This window comes from Aotus nancymaae, unplaced genomic scaffold, assembly GCF_030222135.1.
Source record: "Aotus nancymaae isolate 86718 unplaced genomic scaffold, 86718_ANA_hifiasm-v0.15.2.pri h1tg000075l, whole genome shotgun sequence".
Classification (NCBI taxonomy): domain Eukaryota; kingdom Metazoa; phylum Chordata; class Mammalia; order Primates; family Aotidae; genus Aotus; species Aotus nancymaae.
In genome coordinates, this window is record NW_026988490.1 from 5103717 (window position 1) to 5112653 (window position 8937).

The following is an 8937-nucleotide window of genomic DNA, read 5'->3' on the forward strand; positions in this document are numbered from 1 at the left end:
AGATCGCACCACTGCACTCCAGCCTGGGTGACAGAGCCAGACTCTGCCCTCCCCACCAAAAAAAAACAAAACAAAAAAACAAGAGAGCCAAGCATGGTGGCTCATCCCTATAATCCCAACACTTGAGCCGGGTGTGGTGGCTCACGCCTGTAATCTCAGCACTTTGGGAGGCTGAGGCAGGTGGATCAAGAGGTCAAGAGATCAAGACCATCCTGGCCAACATGGTGAAACCCCGTCTGTACTAAAAATACAAAAAAATTAGCTGTGCATGGTGGTGGATGCCTGTATTCCCAGCTACTTGGGAGGCTGAGGCAGAAGAATCGCTTGAACCCAGGAGGCAGAGGTTGCAGTGAGCTGAGATTGTGCCACTGCACGGCAGCCTGGGCGACAGAGCAAGACTCTGTCTTGAAAAAAAAAAAAAATCCCAGCACTCTAGGAGGCCGAGGTGGTAGGATCATGAGGTCGGGAGTTCGAGACCATCCTGGCCAACATGGTGAAACACCGTCTCTACTAAAAATAGAAAAATTAGCCAGGCATGGTGGCAGGCACCTGTAATCTCAGCTACTTGGGAGGCAGAGGTTGCAGTGAGCTGAGATTGCACCACTGCACTGCAGCCTGGGTGACAGAGCAAGACTCTGTCTAAAAAAAAAATTAAGAAAAAGTTAGGTGTATCATGAATGTGTGTGTATGTGGATGCTAGTTTATTTTCTCACTATGATAAAATTACAAAATTAAAAAAAAAGCTTAGCGCAAACCATTCATTGATCAGAGCTGTTTTTGTTTTTTTGAGACAGTCTTGCCCCAGGCTGGAGCGCAGTGGCGCGATCTCGGCTCACTGCAACCTCCACCTCCAGGACTCAAGCGATTCTCCCGCCTCAGCCTTCTGAGTAGCTGGGACTACAGGCACGAACCACCACAGGTGGCTAATTTTTTGTATTTTAGTAAAGAGGTTTCACGATATTGCCCAGGCTGGTCTCAAACTCCTGAGCTCAATCGATCCACCTGCCTCGGCCTCTCAAAATGTTGGGATTATATGTGTGAGCCACTGTGCCCGTGAGCCACAGCCCCTGGCCAGCTTTCTATCTTTCCTCCTGGTTTTTTTTTTTTTTTTTGTACATAGGGTCTTGCTCTGTTGCCCAGGCTGGAATGCAATGACTCAATCTCAGCTCACTGTTACCTCCACCTCCCAGGTTCCAGCCATTCTCCTGGGTCAGCCTCCTGAGTAGCTGGGATTAAAGACGCCCACCACCAGGCCTGGCTGATTTTTGTATTTGTCATGGAGATGGAGTTTCACCATGTTGGCCGGGCTGGTCTCGAACACCTGACCTCAAGCGATCCACCTGCCTCGGCCTCTCAAAATGTTGGATTACAGGCGTCAGCCATTGCGTGTGATGTAATTTTTTATTTTTTGTAGAGATGAGGATCCCACTCTGTTGCCCAGGCTGGCTTCAAAGTCCTGAGCTCAGGTGATCCTCCTGCCTCGGCCTCCCTAATTCTCGGGGTTACAGGTGTCAGCTTCTGTGTCCAGCTGGAGAATCACTTGAACCCCAGAGGTGGAGGTTGCAGTGAGCTGAGATCGGTCACTGCACTCCAGCCTGGACAACAAAGTGAGACTCCACCTCAAAAAAAAAAAAAAAAAAAAAAAAAAAAGCTTACCCCAAAGTATTCATTGATCAGAGCTTTCTGTCGTTCAGGCTGGAGTGCAGTTCTGTGACCTCAGCTCATTACAACCTCCGCCTCCCAGGTTCAAGTGACTCTCCTGCCTCAGCCTCCAGAGTAGCTGGGATTACACGCATGCACCACCACGCCTGGCAAATTTTTATATTGTTAGTAGAGATGGGGTTTCACTGTGTTGGCCAGGCTGGTCTCAAACTCCTAACCTCAGGTTTTCTGCCCACGTCGGGGTTCCAAAGTCTTGGGATGACAGGCGTAAGCCACCGTATCCAGCTGGAGCCTGCCTTCTTATTGGTAGGGAGTCCTATAGCGTTTGAGCGTCGGTGAGTACAGATTAGGCGCCTGTTGTATGCACACTGACTCCACAGTACACATTTGCTGCGAACTCATTCAGAAATTTCTCACCTTGTCTCTGCATCGTAAAGCTTTTGGGGACTCCACAGGTCCTTCTGCACCCTAAAGGAGCCCTTTCTGAGCCAGAGACAGGCCACCAGAACACCATCCCCTCTCCTACGCCAGGAGGCTGCCGCTCACCTGAGCTGGGCCCCCGGCCAGCCAGACACGGAGGGGGAGGACCTGTCTCCCCATGGCCTTCAACACTGCTGCATCGAGCTCAGCCTTCAGCTCCTGGAGACCGTGCCCCAGCAGGGCAGACATGGGCACGACGTTCGGTTCCGTGGGGTGGTAGCTGCAAGGGTGAGGAGGCCACAGAGTCCGCTCAGCCTCAGGGCCACAGGCCGGCAGAAAGCAGGGGTCCCAGAGTCAGCCACCCGTGGGGCACAGCCTGGGGAAGCTCCTGCTGTCCTGAGTGTCACTGCTGAGGTTCAGATGAGGAGAGAGGGCATCTCCCCATGTGGCTTGAGCACATGCAGGGAAAGGAGATGTTTGTGGAAAGCAGGGTCACCAGGAGTGAGCTGCCCACGAGACACGGGCTGGGGCAGCAACCTCTGCCTCCTGGGTTCAACCATTCTCCCTGCGTCAGCCTGTGTGCCAGCGGTCAGCAGTTCACACGAGGGCAGGGTCTCCAGCGCCTGCAGGGGAAGGCGTGAGACGAGTGTGGGTGCCAGGGCCGGACTCACCCGGGCACCGGGTCCACCTTGTTGTGAACCTGCAGCATGGAGTCCAGGAGGGGGGTGGGCAGCCGCAGCCTGTGCAGCATGGACACGACGCTGGCTTTCTGGAGCTCCGCCTTGGGGTGGCTGACGTCCCTCATGTGCAGGATCAGATCCTACAAGTGCCGGGCATGCAGTCAGAGCCCTAACCCCACCAAGCTTGCAGGCAGGCCCAGGAGAGGGGTTCCCACGGGTTCCCAAGGCCAGCGTGGGGGTGGGATCTACCCCCATGTACAGGCCCTCGGACACCCCAGGATGCGGGTGCTGGGTTTACACTGGACGGAGCCCCACCCAACTCCACATACCTCGCCTCCCGCAGCACAGGTGACAAGTCTGCACCCCCAGACCCACAAACAAGGTGGTGCCACAAATGACCACTCAACCGCCACCTGCCAGCCACTGCTTCCTCATTCAATGCTTTGGGTGGCTTCATCCCACTGTGAAATCGTTTTACTTTTTTCTTGAGACAGAGTTTCGCTCTTGTCCCCCAGGCTGGAGTGTGACGGCACGATCTCAGCTCACTGCAACCTCCGCTTCCTGGGTTCAAGTGATTCTCCTGCCTCAGCCTCCCCAGTAGGTGGTATTACAGGCATCTGCCACCATGCCCGGCCAATTTTTGTATTTTTAGCAGAGACAAGGTTTCACCATGTTGGCCAGGCTGGTCTCGAACCCCTGACCTCAAATGATCCACCCGCCTCGGCCTCCCAAAGTGCAGGGATGACAGGCGTGAGCTGCTGCTCCCGGCCCTGTGTATATGGGCTCATCACGGTGGCTGAGTGTGGGTGACACTGGGACCACTGCTCAGCCTCGGCCCCAGGGTCAAGGGATGCTTGTGGGACACTAAGTCTGAGGCCGAGGAGACAGTTGTTATTCTGCCCCGAGTGGTGCGGGTGTCCCAGAGCCTGGCCCCTGGTCTGAGTGGGCGTCCGAGGGCTTGGCCCCTTGGCTGATGGGGTGTCTCAGAGATGGTCCCTGGTCTCAGTGGGTGTCTGAGAACCTGGCCAGTGGGCTGAGTGGGCGTCCGAGGGCTGGTCCTTGGTCCAAGTGGGGTCTGAGACCCCGGCCTCTCTCAGTGGGTGTCCGAGACCCCGGCCCCTGGTCTGAGTGGGTGTGCGAGACCCCAGCCCCTGGTCCAAGTGAGGTCTGAGACCCCGGCCCCTGGTCTGAGTGGGTGTCTGAGACCCCAGCCCGTCTCAGTGGGTGTCCAAGACCCCGGCCCGTGGTCCGAGTGGGTGTCTGAGACCTCAGCCTCTGTCTCAGTGGGTGTCCACAGCCACCCGCAGCCCTGACTCACCGAGTGGGCCACATCTTCCAGGGTGGCAGAGAAGGACTCGATGAGGCCATGTGGCAGCTGGGACAAGAACCCAACGGCATCCACGTATAGGACGGTCAGGCGTGAGGGCAGCGTCCCCACGTGGGCTGTAACGTCTAGCGTGGCAAACAGCTGGTCCCGCGGCTGCAAGTCAGTGTCTCCCGTCAGTGCCTTCATCAGCATGGTCTTCCCTCGGAGGGCATGGAGATCAGGGGCTCAGGCGGAGCCACACCTGGGTCCTCAGAGTGGAGACCACAGCACCCTCTTGGGCAGCGGCACCCCGGGTGCCAGGTCCCTGAGCTCCCCAGGCACCCCTGGGCCACACACGACATGCAGGACTAAGCCACTGTGGCTGCTCTCAGGCCGGATGCAGCAGGGCCACTGTGTAGACACAGGGGAGCTGGTGGTGTAGACAGGTGAACATGAGATGGTGTGGATGGGAAGATGGTGTAGATGGAGGGAGGTGGTGGTGTAGAAGCGTGGGTGTGTGGATGGGGTGGTGGTGCTGTGGATGGGAGGATGGGGTACATGGCATTGTCACCACAGCTGCTGTACCCACCATGCAGACCACGGGACCCCCTTTCCCTGGGTGAGTCCTCACCACAGCTGGTGTATGCACCACGCGGAGCCCCCTCCCCGTGCAAGTCCTCACCACAGCTGGTGTACCCCACACAGAGACCATGGAACCCCTTCCCTGGGCACATGGTCACTTCAGCTGGTGTACCCCACCAAGAGACCGTGGGACCCCCTCCCCTGGGTGCATGCTCACTGCAGTTGGTGTACCCCACCACGGAGACCATGGGGAACTCACGTCTTGCACGCTGCCGCCGCAGCAGGTGCCTCTTCTTCTGAAGCCCATCCAGGGCCTTCCTCATCTTGGCCTCCTTCTCTTTCAGGAGACGCTGCTGCACCTGCATGAACGATTCTCCTAAAAACACACAAGACAGGGCGGTGAGCCAGGCATCCCAGTGGAGACACACACATACACACACACGGGGAACACATCGCAGTTGGGACACACACACACAGTGAACACATCGTGACATGGACAGACACAAACACATGGTGAACACATCCCAGTGTGGAGACACACACACACACGGGGAACACATTCCAGTTGGGACACGCACACATACATGGGGAACATATCCCAGTGGGGACACCCACACACCCCTCACACAGTGAACACATTGTGACATGAACAGAGACACATGGTGAACACATCCCAGTGGGGACACACACACAAGGTGAACACATCCCAGTTGGGACACACACACTCACACAGTGAACACATCCCCGTGGGGGAGACACCCCCCCCACACACACTGTGGACACATTGCAGTGGGGATGCCCACACACACACAGGGTGAACACATCCCTGTGCGGAGACACACACACACACACGGTGAACACATCCCTGTGGGGAGACACACACACGGAGGACACATTGCAGTGGGGGCACACACACAGGGTGAACACCTCCCTGTGGGGAGACAGACACACACACACGGTGAACACATCCCTGTGGGGAGACACACACACACACGGAGGACACATTGCAGTGAGGACACACACACATGGTGAACACCTCCCTGTGGGGACACACACACACACACGGTGAACACATCCCGACAGGGACAGACACATGTATACACACACACACACACACACACACACACACACACACAGAGTGAAAACATCGTGACAGGGACAGACACAGAGTCCCGGTGGACACATCCCAGTGGGGACACACATACACGGTGAACACATGGTGGGCCAGACACACACAGAAACATGGTGAACACATCCCAGCCCCGATGAGATGCCGAGATGCCTCTGAGTCAGGCACAGAAGCAGACTCCCACCTCGGCTAGTTAGTAAGTTAGCAGTAGTAGTAGCAGTTACTAGGGTCTTACCCACTCTGCACTGTCAGCCGGATGGTCAAAAACTTGGAAGCACAAGGGCCCCCACACAGGACCCCACGCTAAGAGAGTGCATGGAGGAGGGACACAGGTCTAGCCTCCCACCCCTCCAGCTCCTATTTATGTGGGCTCCCAGCTCACCTGGACCACCCACTCATGGGCCCGCTTCCCCTCTGGCCCAGCGAGACCCCTGTCCTTCCACACGTCTGGGTTGAGGGAGCAACAGATGGGAAAGGAGGTTTGGGGAGGGAGCAGGTGTGGACGGACTCACCTGTCAGGTGCTCAAAGTTCCCTCTGCCAAAGACAAGCTTCTTCTCTGGCGTTCTGGTGGACATGACCATCGTCTGCACCATGGACCAGCCGTCCAGAATGTGCACCAGTACTGTGGCCTTTGCTACCTGTCACTCAGCTCTGGGGACACAAGGGCCACCTTGAGGGACGCTTCCTTTTGGGGTAGATCCAGGGCCCCAACCACACCTGCCCGGTGTGTCCTTCTCCTGGCCTTGACCGTAGGGCCTCTAAGTAGGAATCTGGCCAGGGAAGGATGCTGGAGCCACCATGGGACATGAGGACTCCCCAACCTGCCTTATATAGGATTTGGGGTCCAGGTGGACACAGCAGGGAGCTAGGGTGCTAGGGGTGCTCAGGGATAACTCAGGAACCGCAGGCAGGGTTAGGGGGAGGAAATGCAGGAGGTCTCGGTGCCGTTCTGAGCAGTTTGGGGCTTCCACTGTCCCAAGAGTTGCCCATTTTGGAAAACACCCTTGAAGGAGAACCGCTCTTCGGCTACAGGGGCTTCCAAGGGAGATGTCAACAGTCTTGAGACTCTGGCACCTGCAGTGACTTAGGGATTTGGATTTCCTCCTGGGGAGTGGGGCAGGGGACTGGACACAGATGGTCTGCTAGACACCCTCCCTTCCCTGACCCCAAAAACACTGTGCCTACCTTGAACCCAGGGCAAGAGAAACAGGGTCTCATCGCCAAGACACGGCCCGGCCTGGCCCGGCCCACCCCACCCCACCCCACCTCACCCCAGGGGCTTCTCCCCATAAGCTCCGCCCCAGCCCTTTTCACCCCATAGGCTCCTCTCCCCAAAGCCCCGCCCATGCACCTCCACCTACGAAATCCTCCCCTCAGAGCCCCGCCCCTTCAGAGCCATGCTCTTGCATCTCCACCCATCAGATCCTCTCCTCAGAGCATCGCCCCTTGAAGCCTCGCCCACTACACCACTTGTGATCTTCCCCTCAGAGCCCCCGCCCCTGCGTCTCCACCTGAGTGTCTTCCATCAGAGCCCCGCCCCTGAATCTCCACCTATGAGACTGTCCCCTCAGCACCCAGCCCCCAAGTCTCCACCAATGAGACCCTCCCTGCAGGGGCCCTCCCGCAGAGTGCCAGCTCCTGTTTCTCCCCTGCAACCCCCCGCTGTGTTCACCTCACTTCATGTGCAGCTTCCCAGGGCCCCACTTGACATCGGGGTGGACCAGACACAAGCGCTGGGTCCCCACCGGCAGCAGAGGCTCCCTCTGCAGCAGATCCTCCTCTGCGTCCTCATCCGCGTCTTCCAGCTCCTCCTCGTCCTCTCCCGGACAGCTTTGGCCTCCGTCCGCCCACAGGCCGCACCCTCGGCCCCATGGCCCCTCCAGATTCCCGGGGACCCCACGGCCGAAAGCAGTGAGACCATGGATCAGAGCTCTATGCAGAGGGGAGGTGGGTGCCCTGCCCGGGTCTCACAGGCTGCATCCTGCTGTCAGGCTGTCCTCTCATCTGTACTCCAGGTCTGCTTTCAGGCTCACTCGAGAGTGTTTGTGGAAGTCAGTTACTGAGTTTGTAGGACTGAGGTCCCCCAGGACACCTCCAAAGACAATTAGCAACCAGGGTCCCTCCTTCTCTCCATGCCGGCTGGGAAGGCTCCCTCTTTGCACCACGGAGGAATCTTAAGTAACATTTTATAGTCATGGGAGTGACTCCCACACCATTTGCCACAGAACAGAACCTATCCATCATCCACACTCGAGGGAAAGGATTATACCGCAGAGTGAGGAGGGGAACTTGGAGGCCACCCTGAAACTCTGCCAACCACACTTCTCTTCTGCACTACCAGGACCTCCAGAGTGACCTGGCTTGGAGGCTGGTCTTGCACTGTTTGCTCTGCTGTTTGCACCCTGAGAATCCTCACCATGGAGGGCCAGGTACAGCTGGCCTACAGAGGGTAGACCCAGGCCGCACTCCTTCCCACAGAGTGTGAGGGACCCAGGCCACCCTCCTTCCCACAGAGGGTGAGGGACCCAGGCTGCCCTCCTTCCCACAGAGGGTAAGGAACCAGGCTGCCCTCCTTCCCGCAGAAGGTAAAGGACCCAGGCCACCCTCCTTCCTGCAGAGGGTGAGGGACCCAAGTCGCCCTCCTTCCCCTAGGACACACGCTACACATGGCCAGCCCTGGATCATGTGACAGCCATTGGCTAGCATCCTTTAAATGCGGGAGGTAGGGGTGGTTTCTGTAATTGTAAATGAAGATCTCAACCAAAGGTCATGCAATCGCTCCAACCATCTTCTACAACCAAATCCCCACCAGCAGCATTAGTGCTGTGGCCATAAACTTCTCTGACAAGGGCCTGAGACCTGATTCCCTCCCCTTCAGAGACACAATTTGTCGTGACTGCACAGAACAACCCTTTCTCCTGTTCGTGCATGTGACCAAGTGAGGGAAGAGGAGGTTGTTCCTGCAGCCACAGTGAACAGTGTAGAGACTTCTTACAAAGCTAGGCACGGTCTCACCTAGTATCCAGCAATCATGCCATGGCTATTTACCCAACTGATGTGAAAATGTATGTCCATACAAAAAAACTGCATCCAGATGTTGTGAGCAGCTTTATTTACACTCACCCAAAACTGGAAGCGACGAAGATGCCCTTTAGTA

General features: G+C 57.0%; 1 pseudogene; it reads right to left on the reverse strand.

Annotated features, from left to right (window-relative positions):
* Nucleotides 1–2184: 2184 nt before the first annotated feature.
* Nucleotides 2185–6361, reverse strand: LOC135271079 (putative GTP-binding protein 6; annotated as a pseudogene).
* Nucleotides 6362–8937: the final 2576 nt, after the last annotated feature.